Source organism: Ovis canadensis, chromosome 7 (genome assembly GCF_042477335.2).
Source record: "Ovis canadensis isolate MfBH-ARS-UI-01 breed Bighorn chromosome 7, ARS-UI_OviCan_v2, whole genome shotgun sequence".
Taxonomy (NCBI): domain Eukaryota; kingdom Metazoa; phylum Chordata; class Mammalia; order Artiodactyla; family Bovidae; genus Ovis; species Ovis canadensis.
The window spans coordinates 58,052,273-58,066,082 of NC_091251.1; the positions used below are offsets into that span (position 1 = coordinate 58,052,273).

General features: G+C 41.7%; 1 protein-coding gene and 1 non-coding gene across 11 annotated transcripts in view; one reads left to right on the forward strand and one right to left on the reverse strand.

Moving 5' to 3' along the window:
- TLN2 (talin 2) overlaps positions 1-13,810 on the reverse strand; it is a 494,903-nt gene that overhangs the window by 367,716 nt on the left and 113,377 nt on the right. The gene's annotated exons all lie outside the window — the stretch shown is intronic.
- On the forward strand, positions 12,159-12,232 carry TRNAG-CCC (transfer RNA glycine (anticodon CCC)). The gene has a single exon. It is a non-coding gene; the product is annotated as a tRNA-Gly (tRNA).

Here is a 13,810-nt window from a genome sequence, read left to right on the forward strand (position 1 = left end):
TGTTTCCACTGCTTCCCCATCTATTTGCCATGAAGTGATGGGACCGGATGCCATGATCTTAGTTTTCTGAATGTTGAGCTTTAAGCCAACTTTTTCACTCTCCTCTTTCACTTTCATCATTATTAGAGAAATGCAAATCAAAATTACAGTGAGGTATCAAACTCATACTGGCCAGACTGGCCATCAAAAAGTCTACAAACAATAAATGCTGTAAATAGTGTGGAGAAAACAGAACTCTTCTACACTGTTGTGTGTGTGCTAAGTCACTTCAGTCGTGTCTAACACTGCGACCCTATGGACTGTAGCCCTCCAAGCTTGTCTGTCCATGGAATTCTCTAGGCAAGAATACTGGAGTGGGTTGCCATGCCCTCCTCCAGGGAACCTTCCCAACCCAGGGATAGAGCCCTTGTCTTATGTCTCCTGCATTGGCAAGTGGAGTCTTTACCACTCACACCATCTGGGTAGCCCCCTACAATGTTGGCAGGAATGTAAATTGGTACAGCCACTATGGAGAACAGTATGGAGTTTCCTTAAAAAACTAAAATTAGAAATATCGTATGATTCAGTAATCTCACTCCTGGGCATATATGTGGAAGACCAAAACTCTAATTCTCTTATTCAAAAAAAGATACATTCATCTCAATATTCACAGCAGCATTATTTACAATAACCGAACATAGAAGCAACCAAATGTGCATCAGCAGATGAATGGCTACAGAAGATGTGGTATGTATACACAATGGAATATTATTCAGCCATAAAAGAGAATGAAACAGTGCCATTACAGCAACATGGATGGACGTGGAAACTACCATACATACAGAGAAAGACAAATATTATATTAATGATGCCAGTGAATTTATGAAACAGACTCAGAGACACAGAAAACAAACTTATGGTTACCAAAGGGGTAAAGAGGGGAGAGGATAAATTAGCAGTTTGGGATTAACAGATATACATTATTATATATAAAATAAACAACAAGCACCCACTGTATAGCACAGGGAACTATATTCAATACGCTGTAATAATCCGTAATGGAAAATAACCTGGAAAAGAATAGTATATATATGTGTGTATAACTCAATCACTTTGCACCTGAAATACAACAGTAACACAACAGTGTGAATCAACTATACTTCAGTAAAGGGAAAAAGTGTCACTCTGACCATCACATGCATGTGAAGCAGCACTAAAGTAAACAGTGATCAGGAGCAACAGATCAGGACTTCTCAGGTGGTACAGAGGGTAAGAATCTGCCTGCCGATGCAGGGGACACAGCTTCGATCCCTAGTCTGGGAAGATTCCACATGCCTCAGAGCAGCTAGGCTCGTGCCCCAAAACTACTGAGCCCGCCTGCTGCAACTACTGAAGCCTGAGAGCCTGAAGCCTGTGCTCTGCAACTAGAGAAGCCACTGCAATTAGAAGTCCTTGCCCTGCAATCAAGAGTGCACGCCACTCCCCATACCTAGGAAAAGCCCAAACACAGCAATGAAGATTCAGCACCCAGCACAGCCAAAAATAAATAAACAATTTTTTAAAAGGGAGAATGGCATTCTAACATGTATACTATCATGTAAGAATTGAATCACCAGTCTATGTCTGATGCAGGATACAGCATGCTTGGGGCTGGTGCATGGGGATGACCCAGAGAGATGTTATGGGGAGGGAGGTGGGAGGGGGGTTCATGTTTGGGAACGCATGTAAGAATTAAAGATTTTAAAATTAAAAAAATAAAAAGATAAAAAAATAAAATGCCATATAGCAAAAAATTAAATAAAATAGAATATTCTATTCACAGAAGGAAGGGAAAATAATGGCTAGATACAGATCTTTAATAGGCTAAAACTATCACAGAAAATAATCTACTGTAAAAGGGAAAACATAAGCCTAGACAATTTTAAACTAAAAAATTTATGCTCAAAGCTTGAACCCTTATTTTCGAGGGAAATTTAAGAAAGTGAACTAAGTTATAAAATTTTTACTTTTTATCACTTGTTCAAAGTTAAAATGTATTTTTAAAAAATAACTTATTTCCCTACTTTATAAGTTAAGTGTTAAGCAGCTAGCTCAACTAGCTCAGTCGTGTCAGACTCTTTGCGACCCCATGGACTGTAGCCTGCCAGGCTCCTCTGTCAGGGAATTCTCCAAGTAAGAATATTGGAGTTGCCATTCCCTTCTTAAGGGGATCTTCCCAACTCAGGGATCAAATCTGGGTCTCCTACATTGCAGGCAGATTCTTTACCGTCTGAGCCACCAGGGAAGACCTCCTTCTCTAAATTTCTTTTCAATGCAATACCAATTTGGCCACTTTTATTTCAAATTGCCCACATCTTTAAAAAAAATTTTTTCTTCAATGCTTAAAAATTTACTACAGTGCTTAAAAATTCATCTAGAAGAAAATACCATATTTTAAAATTTACCACCATAATTAAATGGTACTTTTATTCTTCTCTATCAAATATATGTACCAATTAAGGCTTACTCAGAGAGCCACTGTGAAGAATTTACATAGAATCTTATTCTCTAATGAGAAGTGCAAAAAAAAAAAAAAGAAATGAAAAAAAAAAGAAAGAAATCCAAAATTTACAACCAAAAGAAAGAGAGAAAGCAAGGCTTGAAATTTCACTAAGGATAGCAAGTAAACATTCTGCATGTCAAAAAACAAGTTCTATAAAGATTATTTCATATAAAACTATGAATCTGGTTTTCAGGTACAAATGATATGGGATTCAGCTCTTTATTTCAAAGAAATACCTCATCTATCTTCCTTACAAGACAAAAGGGCAAAACAGTCCAAAAAAAAACAGCTTGTTAAAGACATCTGTGCTTCTACTGCCTGGTGCTGCCTACATCCTTGGGAAGACAACTCAATTGCTTACTAGGCATGCCACATTTTATTATGCCTCAATTCCACAGTTCCTCTGATCCACCGTGTTAGCATTTAATTACCATCCAATTAATTCGTAGCAGTAACTCAAGCTCATGGGCATTTCTGCTTTAGTCACAGCAATCAAACCAACCACCCAAAGCCCACCCTGCACTTCCCGCCCACCCTGCACCTCCCACCCACCTGTGCTCTGTCTCCCAGGCATTTCTCTGGGCTACGACTGCAAAAGTCTACAGAACATCAATTCTTCTCCAGCCCTAGCCACAGCTGCCAAGCGGAGAACCTGTCTTGGGTTCCCAGTGCAAATATCCCTACGGGATGCGGACTTGGTAACAGGAGGAGGAAAACTCGAGCATCCAATGGGGTTTCAACTAAATGAGTGGTGACCAAACTAGAGGAGTGGTATCCCTCAGCAGAAAATCCCCACTCCTCCCTAAGCTATGCTGATTGATAACTTTCCCTTCAATGTCCTCCCTTGAGAAAACAACCTCAAGCCATCATTTCATTAAAACCAGCCATTTTAAAACCTAAAAAGTAGGATGATATCTTCAATAAAAGATGGTGCTTTGAATACATTTATCTTAATAGAAAGTATCTGGATTTTTTTTTGTCCTGTTGACTTTCAGAATGATTCACGGATCAGTTCTTTGGGATACACCAGCTGAAATGGTTTTAAGGTTCCTGCTGACCCTTAAGTTACTTAAGCACAGCCCAGCAAGTGTTTTTAAGTTAAAGAGAAATGAAGATGTTTGATTATTTGTCAACAATAAATTTAAAAAAACAGGATTGCTGGGTCATATGGTAGTTCTATTCCTAATTTTTTAAGGAATCTCCATATGTGACAACCTAGAGGGGTGGGAGATGGGAAGGAGGTTCAAGAGGGTGGAGATATATGTATACCTGTGGCTGATTCATACTGACGTATGGCAGAAACCAGTGCAATATTATAAAGCAATTATCCTCCAAAAAAAAATTTTAAAAAATAATCTGTGGATCATTTCATATATGCTCATCAACAAACAGATATACAAGCCCAAAACAACAACAACAACAACAGGGAGCACCGTAGTATTAAAATGAAGCTTTCTGCTTTCCTGGTATAATTCCTAGGAAGATTAATATCCTGTCTGAATGTCATTCTACTCATAGGTGACTCCAAAAAGATGTTTTTCTGGCCCTACAACACAAGCAAAATCAGCTGTTTTAACTCGGGGCCCTAGAGTATAACTCTCCAGTTGCACAGCTATTTATAACTACAGAGAAATGCTTGCTTCTGCCACATCAAAGTATGCAAGACCCCAGGGAAAGGTCACAACACATTGTTACTTGTTTCAAACGCACTGCCAATTTAAGACTCCCTCAACCTTTGGGTGCACTTTCCTATTAAGAAAGCTCCAGGAACAAACTAGAGGGTTTCCTGGCAGGAGGGCTCTCATCTTACCTACATTCAGCAGATTTCCTAAGAATTCAAAAAGCTCGCCTGAAGAGCTGGATTCCAGTTGGCTGTTTGTAGGATGATCTGAGTGATTCTCCCATGCAGATATGAACTTGCTCAATAAATATTTGCTGAACATTCCCTGCTTAGAAGGCACCCCAGAGACTCCCCTCATTCTTCTCCTCCCTCCACACCCAAAAAAGGTCCACTTTTCCGGAGGGTAGCCTGGGCTCTTCCACAAAGTGCCACGATACGATGTGCTGTACAAATGCCCGCTCCTAGACCCAGCAAGGCACACAAATGATTTCAGAGGACAGAGGGTTCGCTTCCTCTTAGGGAGATGATGGTTGGCTGGATTTGAGCTGAACGCTTCAAGAAATTGACAAGGGAAAACATATGTCAGGAAGCCTTTAACCAGGAACTGGAATGTCAGCTCCACTAGGGCCGGATCTTAGAGGTCTTACTCAAAACGGTGTTCTCCACATCTTAGAACAATGCCAGAAAGTAAAGCTCTCTAAATATTTAAGAAAAATAGAGGAAAGAACGGTCCTAGGTCTATCACTGACTTAGCTATCATGTCATTCTCTTCAAAGCATTCAACGACCTTGGATTAACCTAAGAAACAAGTTCAGGATGCCTAAAGGGGCAAGTTTCTCCCCTCCACACTAAAGGGAAGAGGCAGACAAGACTCCACATTGTACATCAGAGACTGGCAAATGGGGTGCACAGAGAACTTCTTTCACCCTTCCTCACATCAGTCATGAATTCTTTAATTTCCACTGATGTCACAAAGCAGTCCTGAACCCAGCATGCAAAAGGGACTGAGTTGAAATTTCATTTAACATCTAATACTTGTGCCTACAAGAAGACAGAGCCAACACTGTGGTTGGGAGAAGTCCGGGCGGGGCCACCAGAGAAATCACAGCGCTGAGTGAGGGCTCACCCACCAGCTGTGCTCCCCACCCCCAGACCCCAAGTAGAGGGCAGGTGGGCCCCAGTGGGCAAAACCCCAGGACAGAACTGCCAGAAGAAGGCTAGCTAAACAGGAGGAGTCCTTGCTTCCTAACGTGACGCCACAGGACTGTTTAAGTTCAGGATTTCGTAGTACATTTTAAAATAGGCTTGTTTAAATGAACATAAACCAGGTTTGAGACCACTTTTCCTGAGCTCTGCATAAGCTAAAGTGAGATTCACTTGTAAAATAAGAGGAAGAGAACCAATCTACTCTCTGAAGGTACCACCAAGAACACGGCTTGGGGGTTTTGTTTTTTGCTTATGTTATCACCCAATAAGAACAGGGCAGTGTTAAGAATGCTCCAGAAGGAAAAGAGAGAAAACAATTTCTTCCTCTGTTACCCTCTCAGCATTTAGCACACTGTTCCTCCCTCATGATTACATGATTACAAGAAAATGTAGTTAGTCCTTTGATCACAAAAGAATCAACTATTAGGGTCTACCTAAATGAGCTATCAGAAATATCTGTTTATGATCTATCTCAAGTTCGTTTTTTTTTTTAAATTACAGTATAGCCTAAGAATCAAAGTTCCCTTTTTTCCATCTAGATACACAATTGTTCTAGCATGACTTGTTGAAAAGCCAGCCTATTCTCCATTGAATTAGTTTGTCTCTCTGGTGGAAGTCTGTGGACCATTGATCTGTGGTCTATTTCTAGACTCTCTGGGCTTCTCTGGTGGATCAAATGGTAAAGAATCTGCTTGCAATGCAGGGTTCAATCCCTGGGTTGAGAAGATTACCTGGAGAAGGGAATGGCAACCCACTCTAGTATTCTTGCCTGGAGAATTCCCTGGACAGAGGAGTCTGGCAGGCTACAGTCCATGGGTTCACAAAGAGTCAGACATGATTGAGTGACTAGCAACAGTTTCTAGACTCTCTAGCCTGCCCCAGGGATCAAGTCTGTCTGCTTACAGGATGCTGTGCTGTCTTTTATCTATGCCATTTCATAGTAAGTCTTTAAATTATATAGTGTAAGCCCTCCAACTATGTTCCCCCTCAATTATTTTGGCTACTCTAAGTCCTTTGCATTTCCATGTAAATTTTACAGTTTGTTGATGTTCTTAAGATTTTTAAAAATACCTTTCTGGGATATTGAACCTTTAGGGTAACTTGGGAAGGGGAATCTCTTAATGTTAAGTCTTCTGAACCTTAAGCATGGTATCCATCTCCATTTTCTTGAGGGTCTATCAGAATTAAGCACAAACATAAAATCTAGGGCATCTACATTGTGTGTCAGGAAAGAAAGAACAGTTGGAAAACAATCTCTGCAAATTTACAACTTTACAGTTTCTACACGAGCTCTCCATGTGATGAGTTATATTGATGGATAAATAAAGGCTCAAGAATGCAATTATCAAAAAAAAAAAAAAAACCCAGCCAGATGCAGAACCAAAATCAGGTACTCTTTCTCCCTCAATTCAGGTTCTTCAGTCTTAGATACTGCACAGCTTGCTGAGAACTAAGAGTCAAAGAGAGTTTTGTCAGGAGAGAGGATAACTGAGGAAGTAGTGTAAGCCCCACTACAGGACAGCCACCTGCTCCTAGAAGAAGCTCGGTGGGGCTTCCTTCCTCTTCCTTGTCCTCAGCCAAGCTCACAGGACAGAGGAGGAGGAGGAACCCACCACAATGTGAAGAGAAATTCAGAGCCAGAAAAAACCCTTCTAGAAAGGCTCCAGCTGGAAAAGAGCCAGGAGAGGAAATGGGCAGGGCATACTAGGGCAGAGCACAGCTAAGGGCACATGCATGGTGACCAGGATGCCTGGGAATTTCTAAGAAGGGAAAACCTAAGGAGGAGGGTGGACACTATGATTTCCTTTTCACTCTACAGGAAAAGAAAAAGAAAAATCAGTTGCCTAAGGAGCTTTAGAAGGTGGTGACAGTGAGTAAATCTACTAAGCACTCAAGAATTCTCTCAACGTATAAAAGCACATTTGGGTTAAGTAGACAAGTCCATGCTAAAAGGTGAAGTGGAGGATTCAAGCTCAGTGTAGGATAAACACAAATCACATCAAGATATGCAGTTAAGGGCTTCCTTGGTGGTCAGTGGTTAAGAATCCACCTGTCAACGCAGGAGACACAAGTTCGATCCCTGATCTGGGAATATCCCACATGCAGCAGAGCAGCTAAGCTTGTGTGCCACAACTATTGAGCCTGTGCTCTAGAGCCCACGTGCGGCAGCTACTGTAGCCTTGTGCCCTAGAGCCTGGGTTCCGCAACGTGTGAAGCCACTGCAATGAGAAGCCTGCACACCACAACTAGAAAGTAGCCCTGGCTCACCGTAACTAGAGAACAAAGCCCAGCAGCAACAACGATCCAGCACAGGCAAATGAATAAATAAGTTTTTTAAAAAAGAGAGCTTGTTAAGTCCTTACTGGTCCCCAGTGCCTGAGGATGGTGAGTTCAGACCTCAGAATCACAGACACAGAATTTAGGGTCAATTTTGTGCAGTCAGGCCATTTGTTTTACTAAGTGGGTGCTTTTTATCCTCTAAATGTTATACATTATCAGAGATTATCTACAGTAAACACATTACTTCTGAAATTAAAAAATAAGTAAGATGTCTTAAATGGCTATGGAGGGAGTGTATTTACTCTGCTGTAGCTCCAAAACCAGCCACATAAATCCAGGCAACATGGATGAGCATGGCCAGGTCACGAGGTATGAAGCACTTGGCCTGGGAAGAATGGGCAGCTAATAGGGTGGTATTTGACAACACAGCAAAAACAGCTGTAAAGTAAAAGCCTTTCAGGCTTTACCGTGTTACTTTCCTCCAACCCATCTCTAGGTTTTATGATATCTAAAATGAAAGGATTAGCCTGAAAGTTGTTACCAGGAATGCAAGAATAAGAAAGGGAGACAGAGGTGACATGAAAGTAAAGTCTAAGACCATTCATCACCCAGCTTTTATATTTCACACTGCCTTGCAATTTTACAAGTGGCAATTCTCACAGCCTGCCTGTGTGTTCATGTTTCCAAGTTCCATCTCCAAAAGCGGATGCAGAGCCATTGATCACACCCCTCTGTCTCATCCTCCAGCTGAGCCAGAAGCCAAGCAACAGAAGACGCAACAAGAGTTTTTGTGGATCAACAGAGTTGTGATGGGGCTTCCCAGGAGGTGCTAGTGGTAAAGAACCTACCTGCCAACACAGGAGATAAAAGAGACGCAGGTTTGATCCCTGAGTCAGGAAGATCCCCGGGAGGAGGGCATGGCTGCCGACTCCAGTATTCTTGCCTGGAGAATCCCAAGGACAGAGGAGCCTGGCAGGCTACAGTCCATAGGGTCACAAAGAATAGGACACAACTGAAACAACGTAGCATGCATGCATGCAGAGTTGTGATAACAAACTTTTGAGTCCAGAGTGCATTTTCCTTTCCGAAATCCATCATTTCAGGAGAGCCCAGCCATCATGAGCCCAGTGCTCCTTCCTGGCAACAAACCTGACACCCTGAGCCTGGAATGTCTCGTCCAAGGTCAGGCACCAGCAGGCAGCACGGGCTTGCCACCCTGGCTGACCCCCTTACCGACTGCTTTTCCTGTCATGTCACAAAGACAACCTTCCTCAGAAACATCAAAGCCTAAAATCTCAGTTTATATCCCCTGAAGGGGAAGCTGGCAATCCAAGCTGGCAACTCTGTGTTCTATAACGGCACTTAAGAAAAGCTGTCAAAGTTAGAAAATTCAAGCTACAAGGTCTTTTCCAAGAAAAACAGGGCTTGTTTAAAACAAAAAAAGAAGAAGAAGAAGGAAGTAAACAGCCTTGTCAAGGGAAAATAGATCCCAAATTCTGTAAAGCTTCATGCAGCTAAGGAAAGCTGTGATTATCTCCCATTCAATGCAGTAGACTGTCCCATTCTTTTATTTAGTATTTATTTACTCATTTATTTATTTAGCTGTGTCAGGTCTTAGTTGCAGCACAGTAGCATGTGGGATCTTAGTTCCCGGATCGGGGATCAAACCCATGTCCCCTGCATTGCAAGGCAGATTGTTAACCACTGGACCACCAGGGGAAGAAGACTGTCCCATTCTTGAAGGTGGAGCCGTCTCTCACTGGGCCCATCACAGGCCTAGGACTAAGAGGGCAACGCAGACCACAAAGCCATGCCATATGCCAAGCTGTCTGCATCCCACAGACCCTACTCTGTCCTAACCATGGTTCAGTGCTTTTCAGCCAGTGTCTTAGTACCTGACCCTCTATGGACATGATGCCCATTTATTAGTTATCTACCTTGGAAATCAACCTCTCCAAAATCAGCTGTCAGAGTCATGAGATTCTTTCAATTACATCTTTAAAAACTAACTACGGAGCCACCAGAGTCTTCATTAGATACAGCATAAAATCATTTACTACCCTAAAATCCTGCTAGTAAAACTAGGTGCAATCAAAGAAAAGACAACCACTTCCACAGGTCAACCCACATCAGTGTGGATGAATCCCGCTCACTGTGCCTTTTCCTTCCCAAGGATAATGTACAGTCACTTCTGTCACTTAGATATTCTGCACCACAGCAGATGGCTTTACAATGCAGAGAGTGGCTGAATCATGAAAAGCTCTAATCAAGAATTAAGGTTTGATAAAGTAGATACGGTATATACATATACATACAGTTGAATATTACTCAGCCATAAAATATCGTATATGAACCATGTGGCTTCCCAGGCGGTACAGTGCTAAAGAACCTGCCTGCCAATGAAGGAGATTTTAAGAGACCTGAGTTCGATCCCTGAGTTGGGAAGATCCCTGGAGCAGAAAACGGCAACCCACTCCTGTACTCTTGCTTGGAAAATTCCATGGACAGAGGAGCCTGGCGAGCTACAGTCCATGGAGTTGCAAAGAATTAGACACAACTGAGCAAGCACTCACTCAAGCATATGGACACACATATATGGAAAAAAATCGGCAATAGACTATCTTATTTACAAAGCAGAAATAGAGACACAGATGCACAGAACAAACATAGATACCAAGGGTAAAAGGGAGGATGGGATGAATTGGGAGACTGAGACTGCCATATATACACCATTGATACTATGTATAAAACAGATAACTAAGGAGAACCTATCTTACAGCACAGGGGACTCTACTCAATGCTCTGTGGAGATCTAAATGGAGAATTCACTCTGCTGCACAGTAGAAACTAATAATATTACAAGTAACTATACTCCAATAAAAATTAATTTAAAAATTAAAAAAAAAAAAGAATTAAGGTTTTCCCAGGGCAGTACAAGCACAAGCTTCATTTTGAGAAGAATCCTATCAAAACCTCAGGGTGTTGTATGGTAGAAACCAATACAACATTGTAAAGCAATTATTCTACAATTAAAAAAAAATTTTAATTAAAAGAGGCAAATGTACCAAGTAGGAGAAATGGGTGAAGACCAAAAAGTACAAACTTTCAGTTAAAAAATAAGTTTTAGGGGTATAATGTAGAGCATTGTGACTATAGTTAATAATATTATATTGCATATTTGAAAGTGCTAAAAGGTAGATCTTAAAAGTTCTCATCACAAGAAAGAAAAAAAAAATCTAACTATATAAAGTGATGCTGCTGCTGCTAAGTCGCGTCAGTCGTGTCCGACTCTGTGAGACCCCATAGACGGCAGCCCACCAGGCTCCCCCGTCCCTGGGATTCTCCAGGCAAGAACACTGGAGTGGGTTGCCATTTCCTTCTCCAATGCATGAAAGTGAAAAGTGAAAGTGAAGTCACTCAGTCGTGTCCGACCCTCAGCGACCCCATGGACTGCAGCCCACCAGGCTCCTCCGTCCATGGGATTTTCCAGGCAAGAATACTGGAGAACTAAACTTACTGTGATGATTATTTCGCAATGTATACAAATACTGAATCATTATGTTGCCTACCTGAAACTAATGTTGTATATCAATTATACCTCAAGAAAAAAAAAATGGAAAAAAAAAAACCCATTTCAGGTTGGTATCCAAGCAACCCCACGGAAGGGTGACCGCTTCAGTACAAGCCTAGCAAGGACGGAACTGACGGAAGTTCTCAATGGCCAGTCATGAATGTCCACACTAGCCTTCCCCATGGCCTCTGCCAAAGGCTTGTTTGATAAATGCAGGCCAAGAGACACATGTGACTGGCTCAGGAGGAAGGGGAACAAAGGGGACTTTGTATAGTCCTGAGTATGCCACCCGATGGCCCAGCCCACGTCCTTCAGCCAAATGGAAGCCAGGAGTACAGACAAATCTCCTTTTCTTAAACAATGCATGGAGGGAAGCTTACCTGGCCCAGTCTCTCTCAGCCTTTTGAGAAAGGTCACTGTCTGCTCACTGGGATGGTCTCTAGCATGCCCATGGCACCCTGAACCTTTATTTAAACAGAATATATCTACACTTCCAAACGTACACAAAATGCCTTTCTCAGTGCCACTATTAGTGAGGAACACAAGTGCTTTGCCAAGAATGCAAGCCCCCTCAGGTTCCCAAATTCTGAAGATCAGGTTCAGAAAAGATGGCAAAGAACCGTCTGTGAGAACTGTCTTGAAACAATAATATCTTTCTTCTACATCTTTAACTGCTCAAGAAGACTATGCATGTTAAATAGCAAGACAAAGTTACTCAATTGAAGCAAAAATTCCTTTCCCAAGAGTGCTCCCTCAAGAAGGAATGTTACATTATGTTCAACTCCAAGTAAGAACTGGTAGAGCCTCCGATGGCCAGAGCAGAAATTCCAGGTCTTTCTCAGCCATTTCTAAGGATGTTTTGTTAAACATAATCTTTCTCCCCTTGCCTTGTTTTAGGTTTGCCTTCTGTGAGCCTGGCTGTGTTTTGGCACCATGAATACAAAGGCAAGTCAGGGACTTCCCCTGTGGTCCAGTGGTTAAGACTCTGCACTCCCAATGCAGGGGGTCTAGGTTCGATCCCTGGTCAGGGAACTAGATCGCATGTACTACAGACCCTGCATTTTGCAACAAAGATCTAATGTGGTCAAATAAATTTAAAACAGCAACAACAAAAAGGCAAGTCAGACTGCCCTTGCCCAACTGAATCCCCATTTAATCCACAACAAAGGTGCCCTCTTGTTTTATGATACAGAAGCCAGCCACAATGCACCTCCCTATATAATGAGCAAAAGAGAGATAATGAATATTTGGTTTCCCAGTGTGGTCTGTGGCACCATCTTGGCCAGGAAGTCCTACTACACACACTTTAAACATGGGGGAAAAAAAAAAAAACCCCACGAATGGTTACCACCCATTTGGACATTCATTTTTCTAACTTTCACCAAAATTGCAATTTTGAAACAATGTGAGGAAAGACTGTTTAAGGAATGACAAAGTTTAGCAAACTATTTAAACTTTTCAACCACCTTTCTCTCAATTTCAAAATACGTTTGCTTAAAGGAAGCCTGGTTTCAAGTCATATCCAGGCCATTTCTCTATTCAAGTTTTTAAGTAAAAATAATGTCTGAGAGGAGAAAGATCAGACTGCAAATACAAATGCAGGCCCAGGGGGGAAAAACTGTCATCAAGTTATTCCTAGAATCTTCCATGAAGTTAGCATGGCATATCTGTAATTCTGTCTTAATAGGTACTAGAGCAAAGATCCCATCTTCTCTTTCACTGGTCATATCATCATCAATGACTTAAGACTCCACTATATTCCATCAATGCATTTCTTTTCTGTTTAACAGTAACCTTTAAACAGCTCTCCTCAGAGCCTATTAACTCCTTGAATGGTTTTGCCAAATTTCTCTTAACAATTTTTCATCTCTTCCACCAACTTTTCCCTACTCTTCCTAAAAGGTAATGGATCAGTAATGAATATTTATCCAATAAAAGAACTGAACTTTAGGAGAAAAAAATCTCCTAGAAAGTATAAGTTCTGTGGAAAAGATTTCACCAGGTGTTGGGGGTCATTTGACATCAGGATGCACCTTGTATTCCTGTGAAGTATACTCAGACATAGGTCAGACTTGTGGCCATCTCAGCTCTCCAGGATACAGCCACCAGCCCAGAAGCATATTTAAAAAAAAAAAAAAATCTCTTCAGGCAGATGAAGGCATTGTCCAATAGCTTAGCACACTTTGTTTCTTTTTAAAAAATATTTACTTGGCTGCACTGGATCTTAGTTGTAGTACACGGGATCTTCGATCTTCATTGTGGCATGTGAGATCTTTAGTTAGGGCCTGAGAACTCTTAGCTGCAGCATGTGGGATCTAGTTCCCCAATTAGGGATCAAACCCAGATCCTCTGCATTACTGCATTAGAAGTACAGAGTCTTAGCCACTGGACCACCAGCGAAGTCCCCTCAACACACTTTCAAATGAAAGCAAGTCTCTCTAACCTGAACTGAAAATTGTTGACCGCTGTGTATGTTTAATTCCAACAAGCTTGCCAAGTGGCCCTTCTGCCAGAGAGTAAGTAGCCACTAAGAAGTCAAGAAAGGACAGGCACAGTGACAGTGGGGGAACTGACCGCTAACCAGGAGGGAGCTTGAAAGACTCAAAGACTC